Raw genomic sequence first — 9,931 nt, 5'->3', positions numbered from 1 at the left:
ATTTCTCCTAGCTCATTTTGCAGTGAGATAATAACCCTTTCACTCTGGAGCTGCTTGAGACGCCATGCAAGAACTTTCCCAGGTTTTTCACCCTGATCGTAGAAGGACTGTTTAAGTCGCAGCCAACTAGCCAAAGCTTTAAAGGCAGAAAGTTAATTGTATTGGGCCCGAAGCAGCACTAAATTTTGGTGTATTTCAGGGGACCTTGTTTGATAGTATTCATTTTCTAATTCCTTTATTTTTGTCTCTAACTGTTTTGCCTTTTGGAAAGTCAGTCTTGGTTTAGAGCTAGTGATGCTAATTATTTGGCCCCTAATAAAAGCCTTAAAAGCCTCCCATCTTATGCTTGCAGAAGTTTCTGTTTTATTCATTTCAAAATAGAGGCTAATTTGTTCATCCAAAAGTGAGACAAAACCAGGGTCCGCCAACCATTTTTGTTTGCAACGCCAAATCCTAGCATCTTTCACAAGCTTTGAGTCCTGATATACCAATGAATTAGGAGCATGATCTGAGATTAGAATCGCCTCATAGGAGCATTCTTTGATTTTATGTCTCAACTCTGCAGATATCAAAAAGAAGTCAATTCTTGAATATGACTTGTGTGCACCAGAATAACATGAGAACTTTAGAACGTCCGTATTTTCTTCCCTCCAGATATCTATTAAGTTCAATTCCTTCATAAAGTGCTGTATAGTTACCCTACTACGGGTGTGAGACTCTTCGGTTCCCGAGCTCCTATCTTTCACCGGATCTAGTACACAGTTAGAATTGCCTGCCACCACACATTTACCAGGAAAAGAGGACAACATAAGGAATAAGTTTTGAAAAAAGACAGGGTCGTCTGTATTAGGAGCATAGATGTTTGCCAAGATAATTTGTTCATTTAGTAACAATGAACAAATTACTTTGTTCTCTTTGCAAGCTCCTTTGACTTCATTTAGTAAGTTCCCTTGAATGACAAGGTAACGTCCAAATTTATCTTTGGTGACTTTGTTTACCTGGAGTGGTATGGATTCGTGCACCAAAATGGTGACCCCTCTCGCTTGAGAGTTAAACGATGCAGACAAGACCTTGCCTCTCCACCTCCTCTTAATTTTCAAGTCCTCATTATGCATCAAATGTATTTCCTGAAGAAACACAATGTTAGACTGCAAAAATTTTATTCTCTTCATGACTTGTTTAACTTTCTTCAGATTTCTTAACCCTCTGCAGTTCCATGATGTGATTTTGATTTTTATCTCACTAGCAGGGTTTTAATAGTTTTGCAATTTTCATTTGTTTTTATTTTTATTTAGTTTTTACTTCAGATTTTCAATTTTATATCAGTTTTAATTAGTTTTTACCAATTGTTTGCGTGTTTAGTTTAGTTTTTATTTTTTTGAAAATCCTTAGTTTCCGTTTTCATTTTGATTAGTTTCAGTTATAGTTTTAGTTGTGTTTGCAATAATTAAGTGTAACAAAATCCCAGTTTCATCATATCAGTCATTCTCTTCTGCTTATCCTTGGGTATGTTGCTATTCCAGCTACCATACCCTGCACCCTGGACAGGTCGCCTGTCTGTCGCAGGGCTAACACACAGAGACAGACAACTCATATTCCCACCTATGGGTTCTTTAAATAAATAAATAAATAAAGGCAGATGAACAACCATTGATACCAGGCAACTATAAAATGTATATCTTGGCCCCAATGAGACTATTAACTCTTGCAGCACCGGGTGTTCATAATTTTGGTTCAAGTGAATTGATAAACTTTTTGAAGGCAATTGACTCACACAGTTATGTAGATCCCCGTCCTGTTGTCTCGGGATGCATCACGCTGCCTTGCCTGGGGTTAGCTTCTGTTTTCTGGGGATGAGGGTTGAGTGTGCTCCCTTACCTTCTCAAGGTAAGCTAGGTTAGACTTCTTGTGTGAGCTTTTCAAGTGCACTTTAAGGTTTGTGGGATTTTTTTTCCCTTTAGAAATGTCCCTCATAATTTGTCTCTTTCCACTACAAGACACTTCCTTTATCCAAAACAAAGTCATATTCAAAGTAATCCCAAATTGGACATGATTCTGCACGTGGACGGAGCAGCAACACAGAAGACTCGACTAACGTACTTGCCACCTGCTAGCATAATTAGACGGCAAGAAAAAAATCTGGAAACTAAACTTCATTTTCACCTATGACTATTGTATGACACGCACACATCAATGAAAACTAAACACATTTTTGCTATAAATTCAGTTAATTTTAGTTAGTTTTGTGAACACTCATTACAGTTTTAGTTAGTTTTCCTTTTTTTGTTTTTATTTTTATTTCCGTTAACGAAAATGTTTTTTCACTTCTGGTTTTCGTTATTTCGTTAGTTTTCGTTAACGATAATAACCTTGCTCACTAGACATTTCTTGTAGATTGTGTAGTTATATTCCCCAAACAAGTGAAAATATATGTCAAAAAAAAATACAAAAAGAAAAAGACAGAGATCTAACATAAATACTACTACTAACAACAGAAACTGCCCAAATACCCTCACCGTCACCCATATCCAGGCCTTTTAACCTGGATTTCCTTCCCCAGATGTTTAAAGCTTCCAGGAAGCAATTAACAGTCCCACCCAAGGATGACACTGTATAGCTGAACTAGTGAAACCGAACAATCCAACTTTTAACTATAACATTACCCATACCCTCCTATGCCACCAAGATTAGATATTAAATTTTTATCTATTTATAAACACCCCTCTTTGCCATAGGTGAAAACACGTTTCACATTTCCGAATCAAGATTTCTAAGCAAAACTAACCAGAAGTGGTCTGCTGGTTTGATTAAGCCCCATTTACTTAAAGTTGACCAATTTACATTTGTTGCAGAAATACATTCGGCCTCTTAATCTTTTTGTATTTTATTTATTTATTTGTTTGTCTTAAATTAGAAGACAGATATGGGTATCTCAAGAGCTTTAATCCTGCACTAAGCCCAGAATAGAGTGTAGCATGACTTTAACTAATAGAAAATTCAGTGTAATACGCGCTATTAGGCACAAGCATACATTTAACCTTATAGCTTGATCTACCCGAGCCGGCTGGGCTCGATCCTGCTCTTATTCTCAGGTCAAATGTTACCTTATGCTTTGTAAACTTAGATCGTATCCTAACCATCAGTCCGATCCCTCTTTTGACTTGATCCGTTGGATGAAGCCCTCCGCCTCGACATGGTTGTTAAAGATGAGGGACTCTTCCTTATATGTCACTATCAGCCGGGCTGGGGGAATGATGCCATACCGGAGTCCCATTGCGCGGAGTTGGCACCTCACCTTGTTGAACTCCTGTTTCTTGTGGACACCTGCCACCACGTCCTGGTAGAACCTCACTATCTGGTTCTTGTATCATACTGTGGTGGACCACTAGAGGGCTCCACTCACACCCAGTGTATAGGAAGTGTGTTCCTGTGTTTTGTGCGCAGTTGATGTTGGAGACGAATAAAGAAGGAGTGAGAACTGAGAGCTCTGTGTCGTTGATGCTTACCTCCACATTGGTGACCCCTGACTCGAGCATGCAACGCGCCGTAGATAACGGAGACTCCGCTATGGATGCATCAGCGGCCGCCGGACCTCCGCCTCCTGTTGCAGCTACGTTCGCTGTGGCGCTGAAACTGCCGGACTTTTGGCTCCATGACCCCCCGTCATGCTTTGTACACGTGGAGGCTCAGTTCGCCCTTCGCGGCATCTCGCCTGACGACACGAAGTATCACCATGTGGTGGCCTCGCTCGACCCGCTGGCCACCCGTCGCGCGATGGTGCTCCTCCGGGACCCACCCGCCCAAGGGAAATACGCCGCCCTCAAAGAGCTGCTTCTTCGGCGCTATGCCCTCTCCGACGCTGAACGAGCCAAAAAGCTCCTCAACCTGTCAGGTTTGGGTGGCGGTACCGCGCTCGAGCTCATGGAGAACATGCTATCGTTGCTCGGGCTGGATGACGGTGGTTTCCTCTTCGTGCACCTCTTCCTCCGCCAACTACCGGCCGCCGTGAGAGACAGTCAGCGACGTGATTGGACTTACCAGCCACATGCTGAATGTCTGTGGTAAACTCTGAAATGGCCGCCAACTGGCGCTGCTGGCGTGCGCTCCATGGATCAGAGACCTTGGACATCGCAAACGTCAAAGGTTTGTGGTCAACGTGCGCAGTAAAGTTGCGACCCTCTAGGAAAAAACGAAAATGTCGTGTCGCGAGGTGCAGGGCCAGCAACTCCCTGTCAAAAACACTGTACTTGCGTTCAGCATCCCAGAGCATACGACTGAAAAAGGCGAGCGGTTGCCAGAGACCTGAAACCTGCTGTTCCAACACCCCACCCACTGCCACGTCAGAGGCGTCGGTGGTCAACGCGATCTCCGCCGACGGAAGCGGGTGGGCCAGCTGCTCAGCGAGCCAGCACGAGTCCCATCTGCGCCAGGTTTTCCAGCGTTTGGCAGCGCACGGCCTGATCATCAACCCTTCCAAGTGCCAGTTTGGGTTGCCTGTTCTGGATTTCCTCGGGCACCGCATTTCCACTGAAGGTGTGGTTCCGTTGCCCGACAGAGTCCAGGCCGTTTCAGCTTTCCCGCGTCCCACGTCGGTTAAAGCGTTGCAGGAGTTCTTGGGGATGATAAATTTTTACAACCGCTTTCTCCCCAGAGCTGCCCAACTGCTAAAGCCACTCTATGCTGCCTTAAAAGGTAAAACAGCCAAAGATCCGGTTGACTGGCTGCTGGAACGCGTCCGTGCGTTTTCCGCAGCCAAGTCTGCGCTGGCTGACGCCGCCCTGCTGGCCCACCCGCTTCTGTCGGTGGAGATTGCGTTGACCACCGACGCCTCTGACGTGGCAGTGGGTGGGGTGTTGGAACAGCGGGTTTCAGGTCTCCGGCAACCGCTCGCCTATTTCAGTCGTACGCTCCGGGATGCTGAACGCAAATACAGTGTTTTTGACAGGGAGTTGCTGGCCCTGCACCTTGCGACACAACATTTTCATTTTTTCCTCGAGGGTCGCAACTTTACTGCGTACGTTGACCACAAACCTTTGACGTTTGCGATGTCCAAGGTCTCTGACACATGGAGCGCACGCTAGCAGCGCCAGTTGGCGGCCATTTCAGAGTTTACCACAGACATTCAGCATGTGGCTGGTAAGTCCAATCACGTCGCTGACTGTCTCTCACGTGTGTTGGTTTCTCCGGTGTATGTCGGCATCGACTATGCTGCCATGGCCGCCGAGCAACGTGCTGACCCGGACGTCCTTGCCCTTCAGTCAACAAAAACGGGCTTCGTGCTGGAGGACACCCCGGTGTGGGACGGCGGTCTGCACCTTCTTTGCGACGTTTCCACTGGCCGCCCCCGCCCGGTGGTTCCCCTTTCATGGCGTCGTCGTGTTTTTGACTCGGTGCATGCCCTCTCTCATCCCGGCGTCCGGGCCTCGGTCAAGCTGGTCAGCGCCAGGTTTGTTTGGCCAGGCCTTCGCAAGACGGTGAAAGAATGGGCGGCGGTTTGTATCCCATGCCAACGCTCGAAAATCCACCGGCACACACAGGCACCCCTCGAACCTTTCGTGTCCCGGGTAGGCGTTTTGATCACGTTCATGTGGACCTGGTTGGTCCCTTGCCGCAGTCACAGGGTTTCACGCACCTTTTGACTGTGGTGGACCGCACAACCAGGTGGCCGGAGGCGGTACCCCTGGCGTCCACGACAGCGGCGACGGTGGCCAGGGCATTTTTGTCAACGTGGGTTTCACGTTTCGGCCCCCCTGCTGACATTACCTCGGACAGGGGCCTCCAGTTTGTTTCCGAGCTTTGGTCTGCTATGGCTGATGGCCTGGGAGTCAAGGTCCACCGCACCACAGCATACCACCCGCAAGCTAATGGGATGTGCGAACGGTTTCACCGGTCACTTAAGGCCGCTCTCCGGGCTTCCTTGACAAGTGGCGACTGGGTCGACCGTCTTCCGTGGGTTTTGCTGGGGTTGCGTAGCGCGGTTAAAGAAGACCTCGGGGTTTCCCCGGCTGAACTGGTCCTCGGCCAGCCTCTCCGGGTCCCCGGCGAATTCTTACCTGGGAGCCCTCCCCCATGTTTCGATACCTCTTTGTTGCCTTTTCGCCCCCCAAGAGACTCATTTCCTGTTCCTGGTCCTGTGCACCACTGCCTGCCTGACACTTTTGTTCCGAGTTCGTTGGACTGTGCTCATTTCGTTTTCATCAGGCACGATGCCCATAGGACTCCGCTGCGTATGACGGGCCATACAGGGTTCTTAAACCAGGCAACAAACATTTCATTTTGGACTTTGGCGGTCGGCAGGAAGTTGTCTCTGTTGACAGACTTAAGCCTGCACATGTTATGCAAGAGGATCAGGTGGTCCCGGCCCAGGCCCCTCTTCGCGGCCGCCCACCTGCCACCGGGCTGATGGATTCTGTTTTTCCCCCAGGAGCGACCCAAAATCAACGGAGTCCGAGTCGTCTGCAGCTTTTTCTGACCGCCAGTGCCAGCCTCGCTCCCGGGCTGGGTTGCCCTCTGTCAGTTCCCCACCCCCCCAGTTCAGCCGTTCCGGCCGTTTGCTTAAGCCCCGGGTCCTGGATTAGTTCTGCTGGGTGTGTGGTGGACCACTAGAGGGCTCCACTCACACCCAGTGTATAGGAAGTGTGTTCCTGTGTTTTGTGGCGCGATATGCGCAGTTGATGTTGGAGACGAATAAAGAAGGAGTGAGAACTGAGAGCTCTGTGTCGTTGATGCTTACCTCCACAGTACTTCTCTTTTAGACTTAGCCACTCTCATCACCAATTCTTTATCTTTGAAGCTGAGAAATTTCATTATCAGCGTACGGGGTGCAGGATTGTTGTGGTTTCTCTGCCCAACTCTGTGAGCCCTCTCCACCGTTAGTTTTGTACGCCCCAGCTGCAACTCCAGTGCATCTTGGCAGCCAACTCTCCAGAAAGGCACAGACGTCCTCGGCCTCCACTCCCTCCATTTGGTTGACCATCCTCAAATTGGAGCACCTTGATCTTGTCTCCAGGTCCAGCAGTTTGTCCTCCAAATCTTTATTTTTATTTTCAAGGACTTGTACTTTTGTTTCGGAGGGAGGCGACGTTATCCTCAATGTTGAAATCCTAGTTTCTGCTTCTGTGACGCGCTCTACGCAGTCAGTAATGTCTTTCCTCACACTCTCAACAGCGGACAATATGCCATCAAACCTGGTGGAAAACTCTGTTTTCATGTTGTTGATAGCGGTCAGGATCATGGCCGATGTGGGGCAGGACTCTCCTGCCGCCATATCCCTGCTTCTGTCCGGCGTATTAATCTCTGGAGTTCCGCTAGCGTTTGCCACACCGGAGTCCATGGCCTCACTGCTAACTGGTGAATCCTTGCTAGCCATCGACTTCGTAAAGTAGAATAGTAGAATAGTAGAATAGAATAGAACCATAAGTGGTCTCCTAATTAATGACATCAGTGATCATCTACCTGTTTTTATAGTGTATAACAGCAATTACAGGAAGGTTAAACAGCAAAACACAATAAAATACAAATGAGTGAGAACAGAAGAGTCAATAAACGCATTCAAAAGTGATTTACTCAAGCAAGAATGGGAGATGCTGTATAAGGAAAAAAATATTGATAAAGCTTATGAGATTTTTTAAGGAAAATTTAAACTGTTATATAATAGTCATTGCCCAGTAAAGAAATATAGTAAAAAACAAAAATATGCAGAGTGCCCATGGATTACAAAAGGATTGCAAAATGCATGTAAGAAGAAAAATACCTTATACAGAGAATTTATAATGAACAGAAGTACAGAAGCTGAAAATAAATACAAGAAATATAAAAATAAATTAACGAGTATTTTAAGGTCATGTAAAAAGGAATACTATGAAAAATTACTGATTATGAATAAAAATAATATTAAAGGGATCTGGAAAACATTAAATACCATCATCAAAAAGGGCTCGGGGCAGGCAGACTATCCTTCGTATTTCGCAAATAATGATAGAAATATTACTAATATGAGAGATGTGGTAAATGAGTTCAATAAATTCTTTGTAAGTGTTGGGCCAGACTTGGCTGAAACAATTCCTGATATAACAGATTCTGTAGAGAAAGAAACTAGACTCGTTGACCGCAATCCTCATTCAATGTTCTTAACGGTGGTGGAAGAAATGGAAATCATTGATATTGTTGGGAAATCACAAACAAAAAACTCTACAGACTCTGACGACATTGATATAGAAATCGTTAAGAGAGTGATAGAGGGCATTTCCAAACCCTTAACACACATTTGCAATTTGTCCTTACAAACTGGTACATTCCCAAAACAAATGAAAACAGCTAAAGTAACACCACTGTTTAAAAATGGTGACAGACACCAATTCACAAATTATAGGCCTGTCTCTCTACTTTCTCAATTTTCAAAAATACTGGAAAAAGTCTTTAGTAATAGACTTGACAAATTTATAGATAAACACAAAATAATAATGGATAGTCAGTATGGTTTCAGATCAAATAGATCAACATCATTGGCATTAATGGAACTGATCGAAAATATCACCAACAATATAGATAAAAGACAATGTATAGTTAGTGTATTCATTGACCTAAAAAAAGCTTTTGACACAATTAATTATGACATATTACTTAATAAACTGGAGTACTACGGCATTAGAGGAGTGGTGTTAGAATGGGTAAAGAGTTATTTGAGAGACAGGCAGCAATTTGTGAAAATTGGGGAATATCAATCAGAGTGTATGGACATTGTTTGCGGAGTTCCGCAGGGGTCAGTATTGGGACCAAAGCTGTTTATCCTCTATATCAATGATATATGCAGAACATCAGATATACTACAGTTTATTCTATTTGCAGATGATACAAATATTTTTTGTGCTGGAGAGAACTTACAGCAGCTTTTGGAAATTGTCACACAAGAAATGATTAAACTGAAAACATGGTTTGATAGAAATAAGCTATCATTAAATTTGCCTATTAAAATATTTTAGGAGTTTTTTTACTCAGAAGTACCACTGCAGGACTTGGTTGTGCATTAGCAACAAAAAGTTTAATCTGAGCCTGAGAGGGTTAAAACTAACTTCTAGTAGTGGCTCCATAAAAATATATATTGTGGATTGCCACTACTTTCACTCCAATTATTTTCTCTGCCAAAGGTCTTATCACTGTGTAGCTACACATCAAAACATCCAGCAGTGTTTGACAGCTGTGGTCAGACTTAGTCATTCAATTTACAGCTTTACTTTTCCACAAAGAAACTCTAATTAATGGGGAAATTGATCTTTCCTCAGTGTTTCCATCACTGTCTCTTTCATTTTCATTTATTTGAAAACTCCACCTCCCCTATTCTTCACTATTCTCATCTCTGCCTTAGGCTATCTAAACATTTCTCTTCTCACTGCTGTTGATACAGCAGTGTGGGGATTTTTTTCCCCTTTTTTCCTTTATTCAGGATTATTTTATCCTGTAAAAGTGATTGGTAGGCCACTTCTTTGTTCCACATATGTGTGGTTGCAGGATTCTTAACATGCAGTCAAACGAAGACTGCTGTATAGCATATAATCATGCTCAGCTAAATAGCTGATAGGCATTTTGTTCTCCATTTGGGAGTAATATTGTTCAAGGCCTTGGTTCTTTCTTTTCATAATCACAGTATGAATGTGTGTGGGAGGAAAGTGGGAGGAAGGAGGTCTCCTCTTTCTCCCTCAGCCTCAGCCTGTCTTCTTGTTTGCTTGATGCATCTCTTAATATACTGCTTTCCAGCCCTGCTATTTGTGCTTGGATGGAATTCTTATTTTATCCTATCATTACCATTTGCTTGTATTTAAAGCTAGATTTTTGGATGTTAGCAAACTCTTTTTCTAACAAAGGAAGAGCTTAACCCATAAATATTAAAGGCAAGTCTTAAAACTGAAACAATAGAATCCATGCCTCATTTCCA

The sequence above is a fragment of the Aulonocara sp. 'chitande type north' Nkhata Bay genome, linkage group LG15 (genome assembly GCF_057382095.1).
Source record: "Aulonocara sp. 'chitande type north' Nkhata Bay isolate Kocher_YH1m ecotype deep benthic linkage group LG15, A_spYH_male_GT1.1, whole genome shotgun sequence".
NCBI lineage: Eukaryota > Metazoa > Chordata > Actinopteri > Cichliformes > Cichlidae > Aulonocara > Aulonocara sp. 'chitande type north' Nkhata Bay.
Note: the sequence above shows the minus strand (reverse complement) of the source record.